The sequence below is a fragment of the Heptranchias perlo genome, unplaced genomic scaffold (assembly GCF_035084215.1).
Source record: "Heptranchias perlo isolate sHepPer1 unplaced genomic scaffold, sHepPer1.hap1 HAP1_SCAFFOLD_90, whole genome shotgun sequence".
In the NCBI taxonomy this organism is placed as follows: Eukaryota; Metazoa; Chordata; class Chondrichthyes; order Hexanchiformes; family Hexanchidae; genus Heptranchias; species Heptranchias perlo.
In genome coordinates this window covers 1,740,883-1,746,882 of record NW_027139940.1, presented here as the reverse complement: position 1 = coordinate 1,746,882, position 6,000 = coordinate 1,740,883, and positions in this window count along the sequence as shown.

Below are 6,000 nucleotides of genomic sequence, written 5' to 3'. Positions count from 1 at the left end.
GAAATGGGCAGACACATGGCAGATGAAATGTAACACAGAGAAATGTGAAGTGATACAATTTGGTAGGAATAATGAGGAGCGGCAATATAAACTAAAAGGTACAATTTTAAAGGGGGTTCAGGAACAGAGAGTCCTGGGGGCGCACATTCACAAATCCTTGAAGGCGGCAGGACAAGTTTGGAAGGCTGTTAAAAAAGATCCTGGGCTTTATTATTAGAGGCATACAATACAAAACCAAAGACGTTATGCTAAACGTTTATGAAACAGTGGTTAGGCCTCAGCTATCGTATTGTGTCTAATTCTGTATATTTTAGGATAGATGTCAAGGCCTTCGAGAGGGTACAGAAGAGATTTACTGGAATTATACCAGGGACAAGGGAATTCAGTTATGTGGATAGACTGGAGAAGCTGGATTTGTTCTTCTGGGAACAGAGAACGTTAAGGGGACATTTGATAGAGGTGTTCAAAATCATGACCCGTTTTGTTAGAGTAAATAACGAGAAACTGTTTCCAATGGCGGAATGTTCGGCAACCAAAGGAAACAGATATAAGGTAATTGACAAATTGGATAGCTGTTTTAAAGAGCAGGCACAGGCACGATGGGCCGAATTTCCCTCTCTTATGCTGTACCTGCTATGATAATATTTTGCTATGATACTTCAGTTTGAGTCTCTCTCACGGGTGGACTGCAACTCCGAGAATGCAGCAATGTCTCAGTGCCTGTCTTTCTGTTTGACATTAATTCTGCAATGCAGCACAGCCCTCCAACTAAGGGTACGGTTGTATAGTGGTTATATTACTGGACTTGTAATCCAGAGGCCTGACTACTAATCTGGAGATATGAGTCCTATTCTTGCCCACGGCAGCTGGCGAATTTAAATTCAATTAATGAAATAAAATCTGGAATAAAAAGCCAGTATCAGTACGGGTGACCATGAAATTATCGGATTGTTTAAAAAAAAACATCTGGTTCACCAATGTCGTTTCGGGAAGGAAACCTGCCGTCCTTACCCGGTCTGGCCTGTACGTGACTCCTGACCCAGAGAAATGTGGTTGATTCTTAACTGGCCTCCGAAATGGCCTAGCGAGCCATGCAGTTCAAGACGGCAGCTCACCACCACCTTCTCACGGACAATTAGGGATGGGCAATAAATGCTGGCCTTTCCAGCGACGCCCACACCCCATGAATGAATCGAAAAGAATGCTGTTGAGTAAAGTACTGGGCAGGGAATGCCTGACTGGCAAGCTGGAAACTGTGCTGCCCGCTGTGAATGATTATGTTGTCAATCAGAAAATTAATTATTGTTTTCCGAGTGGACAAACAGCAAACATGACTTTAAATAGAAGGGAAATCAGCCAGGCTCTTTTACCAGTGTCCGATGCTGCCCGCTAAATTTTCTGCATTGCAATCCGCCGAGGTGAGGCTGAACAGCCAGGTGAGAAATGCAAAAACCTTCCCCTACATTTTGAAACTTTTTTAATGTTTAGAAAGAGTAAACTGTCCACTGGAGTTTCCTAACATTAAAATATATGTTTTATTCGTATAAAGATTCGCTTCCCTTATCAGAAAGCCTTATGGTCCAATTATTATATCTGCCCGAAATGATATATTTTAGGAGAATATCTATGATGTAGCTAAGTCCTTGTGTTAGCAACAGAATGTGGTGTTTATGAGGTGCTGGTGAGAGAACAGCTCCATGACTCGGATTTACCTGATCGGTTCCTTTAAATACATTTAGCACACGCCCGGTACACATTGCGACAGCTGAAAGAGGCGTGAAAGGGCCACCCAGCAGCTTTAATTGGAATTTGAAAGGTAAGAGCCCGCAGGGAGTAGAGACCCAAGTAGAAATGGATAACCACTCTGCTGAAAGGGGGCTCATCGACTCATCACTTCAGAAGCTAACACTTGATTCCCGGGGGAGGAAGGAGGTTGAATCAATGACAACGTTGGTAGAGATGAGGTCCTGAAAGCTCTGAAAGTAGTTATTTACACAGAGTCCTGAGCTGTTTAGTAAACTGGCTATTCATCGTTGTTAACTTGTTAGCTTTCTAAGGTATTACTCTTAAACTAACCTCAACAGTTTATAACCTCAGACTCTGGCCGCTGTTGTAGTTAATGCTCAGCATACTTTGATGCTGATTTACAGCGATAGACAGAATTTCCTGTGCAAGATTTGTCACTTAACTCTGTCCGTTAGTGATTTGTTACTGATTTGTCTGGATAACTCTGATGACATATGTTCATGTCTATCAAGCGTCTGTGCCCCCAAATTTTACAATAATTTGTGATTTGTAACCGTTAAACATTGTTTAGTGCATGACTTGTGGTCTGGCTTCTTTCTTGATGGTTTGACAAGAACGAGTGAATTCATTCACTCAGCAGATTGAGTATAAAATAATCGAGAGTTAGTAAATAAAATTTATTTTGATCCGAACTGGGATAAATGTAAGACAATTCGGGAACCGAATCAGGCATAATTGACCCCTACATTTACAGTGAGAGGGAAAGCCCAGGACAATTCCTTAGTGAGAAGTGAAAGGAGGCAATTAAGAATTCGCCTGGTTCCTCGGCTTATATCTGTCAGGTTACCAAAACTCAGATTTCCTACGCCAGGACGTCGACGACTTTGGAAAACACTTGGCTTCACAGTATAGGAGATTCCATGCATCTGTTGCTGTGCAAGGATCAGGTCAACACAACACAACGAGAAGTCCTCTGTTTGCACTTCAATAGATTGCTTCTAACTGGGTCGCCAGCTTTTGATTTGTTAAATCAGGGACAAACACGAAAGAACATTCCATAAAAAACGGCGAGGATAAATATTCAACATAATAAAATAATGTTAAATAATAAATGTAATCCTTGCCCCCCAAAACTGCAGTGCATGTTGTTGACCGGAAGTCACCGGTTACGATAATTGGCTTTGGACACAGGGAAGAATCAATTCTCTCTTAATTCTCAATTCGCTTTATTATCATTATTAGATCATGTACATAGCGCTTATACGTCCGGTTAGATATAGGCATGTAGTTTACAGCAGGTTATACAGTTGTATACTCAAACTAGGATTTAAACGCACACAAACAAGGTTTCTCTGACTAACACTCCCTGAGTGGTCACAGAATAGAAATGATATTATATTACCCAGAAAGGAGAGCTGACGCTGGCCAGGCGTTTTTTCTCTCTCTCTTGACGTAGTCTCTACGTCCCTGACATAGGGTCCCTACTTCTGCGATGGTTAGTCTCCGGAGTCTTCCCCACAAACACACTGGCACCAAGCCTGCAATTCTTCAGTTTTAACTTCAAGCCTGTCTTTTCGAATGATGCTGTCTTCTCCGGTTGGCTTAAAGTTCCTCGAGTGGTCAGAATCATCCCCTGATTGGCTCTGTTCCAAGGGCCGAGGTAGCATCACCTCATTACTCCTTTTCTAAATAAGGACTGGTGTCTCATCAGAGCTCCTTTGTCCCTTAGAAGTGGAACTAATTCAAACCGGTTTCAGCCAGCTCAGACCAGTGACTGAACTCCAGGTCACTTCAGTTCAATTCGAATTAAACTCAGTCGTTTTCTGCAGCCCCTGGCCACCATCTCCCCCCTTTTGATCCAAAGATGCTTATCTTAGGATAATTATTCTCCCTTTCTGTGTACCACTCCTGAGGCTGTCATTGTCCCCCAATGGGCATGTTACATCCGCGATATCGTATGGTTATAGAAAAATATAAATGGTTATAGAAAAAATAAAAAAAGAAGCGTATAAAATATACTTCACACAGTGTCCTTATGTTGATAATCGCTTCTTCTGTTTCATTATAGCACTAACACTCAATTGTTGCAAAATTTCATTTTTCCACCTTCTAAGCTGATATACATTGAATATGACAAGTATTAATGCACATAAAATCACAACTACAGCAGCATGTGATAAAATCCTGACCCATGGATGTATTTGAACATTAGATCTCCAATTCCAAAATTTATCCCAGAACCCGGGGTCCCGTAGCAGTTCATCTGCTTTATCAGCATGAGTTTTAATAATTTTAGTGTGTTTAGTCCATTGATGAATTATCTCATTGGCTTCCTCCGCTATTTGCGTCCAATCTGCAGCCAGGTGCGGAATGGGTGGTAGTTCGGTAGGAACATATTTCCACAGATCTTCGTCTATATTGGTACGTTGGACTGTGAGGTTTTCGTTTATTACCATACTCATTATTGGCTTAGGCAGAACTTGTCCACCGACAACCCAAGTCTGAGGTCACGTTGTTAATGGCCACATTGTGTCCTTCCAGAGGGCACTGTTCCCATTCTTTATTATGGTTCATAGCAGCTGTGGCTACGTAATACGTTTGTCCCACAAGGGCGTATTGTAAAAAGGACTGGTTGTTAACCGGCAAAATGGAAAATGAACAATTTTCATAAGTACTGAACCCACAATTAGTAAGTTTCTGTCTCGTTATCTCTTCTGGACAGGCCCAGTGATTCCCTCCTTAGTGACAATTTGACAAATCTACCCCTTTCTCAGCACCGTCCATTACAATAGCATGAGATGGTGGATTGCTCAAAGATATCCAAGTACCCTCATGATACTTGCCCACGTTATGAATTCTTTCTAAAGGGTAAGTCAAATTGCTTCCGTGCCTGTGAATATGAAACACCGCCCCAACGTAATATTTCCCTTTGTCCTCGTGACAGTTACCTAACAGCCTATTAGCTAAGGTTAAACTTGTGAGGTAGCAAAGAGGTGTTTCTTCTCCGACCCATTTCTCGAACTGTTCATCCGACACCCAGTCTGGAACCTGGTGTGTATTGAGCTGTAACAAATTAGTACCAATCATTGTCAACACCCAGCTAGTATATATGGCACACGTCTCGGCCTTATGGGCCTCCTCTGAAGTATTAGCCGTACGGTCAATGATCAAATTTATTGTATCCTGTAAAGGTTTCAGCAATTTTACTGTGTCTAGGGTCACTCGTGATGCATCCTGACCTATTTGGCTGTCTCGTATTTAATCCCGATTCCCCTCTCCAGTCATAACCTGCATTTTCTGCTGGAGGGATTGTATCTGATTTTCCAATTCAGCTATGTCCAACGTGTTGACTGTTGCCACTCCCGATGCATAACCTGCCCCTGCTAGTTCTAATAGCCCTCTCTTTTTCCTGTTTTTTACTGACCTGAACTCGTTCCTGCTTAACTGCCTCCTAAGGAGGTGGATAAATAAATGTTTTGTGGCGTATAAACACCATTCTGGAGCAGTTATTTCAGTCAAATTGAAGACCACCTGCACATGTTAATATCCCGGTACCAAAGTGACAGATTCTCCCGTTTCCTCCAGTACCAGACCTACACCGTCCGTTTTGTACTGAGATTCGCTACATCTATGCTCCGGTGTGGTTTTAATCACTGCAGAGGGTGGTGTGGTAAGCCTCCTCGGGGTCCTGAAAATTATGAAGTGTCCTGGCCCCCGTCAGAAACTCCTGTCTGCAACCCTTAACGCCCTTTGTGCTCTATCCCCTTTCTGTGTTGTGTCTTCCTTTGTACAATTGATGATGATCCAGCCAATCTTTCTAAAACGCCGATTATATCCACCCCAATCAATATATCTCTGGTACGAATCAATACACAATCAATATTTACATAGGTGTGGTCCCAGTGGGCCATAATTTTACCTCAACCGTCGCTCCCTGATGGTCGCTCCATAAATGGACCCACAAATTGATTAATGATTTTTCGCTCTGGGATTACCGACAATGTCACCTCCAGAACTGTGTTACATGAAAACCGTACTCCCGCTCCCTCCGGTATACCCAAAGTCTTTCCCGCACACGCTAACCCATCCACCCCCGTATAATACAAATTTAAATCCTCTCTTTGCCCGTCGTTGGTTCGGACTGTCTTATTCTGCAGAGCAAATTTGCCCCTGGTCTCGGGATATCCCTCCGTCGCCGACACTGCTTCAGGCACGTTCATTCGTCGTGACGGCTTCGAGGCAGGTTCAACCACA